Raw genomic sequence first — 906 nt, 5'->3', positions numbered from 1 at the left:
ACAGAATAAAAGATAAACCAAAAAATTGAAACAAAAATACAAGGGAATTCAAACATTTACACCAGAATATAAGGGAATCTAAACATCTCTTCAGGTGAGAATGTGTGTCAATACAAGTGCTTGGCACATTGTTTTCTTTCCCCCTTTCTTTTTACTCAGTTTACCCAGTTTTAAAACTGATTTTTAAAAATACATCTTCAAAAGAACATCTTTTGTTAAGTGACTTAAACTCGATACATTCCTTGGATTACTAAGGAGGTTAAGGACACATTTGGTGAAAAAGGGGCCTATCTCCTCTTTCTTCATATACAGGTCATCGAATACTTTTAAAAGCATTTTCCACCATGAATGAGGGGAAATGGAAGAAAACAGGTGGCGACAATTAGTTGCATTTTCCAAATGGACAGAATGAGCCTCCGGAGGGTACACGAGGTCACCAGAGTGAGCCCGCGGTGGAACTGGAGGCGTATTTATAGCTGGCTGACCTCAGTCCTGTTGGGCCCTCGCCGCTCCTTATCTTATGCCGCTGGAATTCGCGGGCTCGCAGATCACAGGGGCCCGGGCGCGCCAGGCCTGGCGCTCCCGAATCGATGAGGAAAGCCGCTCTCCCCGGCAGATCTTCCCGGCCGGGGCGCCTCCATCACCCTGCCCGCGCCTCGGCACGCTGGCAAGGAGCCCGGGAAGAGACGCCGGGAGCGGTGGGTGGGCGAGGAACAAATGCAACGTGACTACATTTTTCTTTGTCGCAACTACCACGACCTGGCCATCCCCCACCTTGGTGACTTGGTGCCTTCCCAGCGACCTGCTTATTTCACGCCAGCTGACTGGCGTTCACTGCAGTGTGAGTGTCGGCCGGAGGACGGGTCCACGCGAAGGAGCCCACAAGAGCCGGGCTCTCGAGCCCCG

The 906-nt window shown here is 51.0% G+C and overlaps 1 protein-coding gene across 1 annotated transcript in view; it reads left to right on the top strand.

Annotated features, from left to right (window-relative positions):
* Positions 1–520: 520 nt before the first annotated feature.
* The window catches only part of BMPR1A (bone morphogenetic protein receptor, type IA), a 169,355-nt gene continuing 168,969 nt past the window's right edge, over positions 521–906 (top strand). The window contains exon 1 of the mRNA XM_011995389.1: positions 521–698. The gene's annotated coding sequence lies outside the window, so the exon portion shown is untranslated. The remainder of the gene's footprint in view (positions 699–906) is intronic.

This window comes from Mandrillus leucophaeus, unplaced genomic scaffold (assembly GCF_000951045.1).
Source record: "Mandrillus leucophaeus isolate KB7577 unplaced genomic scaffold, Mleu.le_1.0 Scaffold488, whole genome shotgun sequence".
Classification (NCBI taxonomy): Eukaryota; Metazoa; Chordata; class Mammalia; order Primates; family Cercopithecidae; genus Mandrillus; species Mandrillus leucophaeus.
The sequence above is the reverse complement of the archived record's forward strand: the minus strand, read 5'-3'. Positions and strand labels throughout refer to the sequence as shown.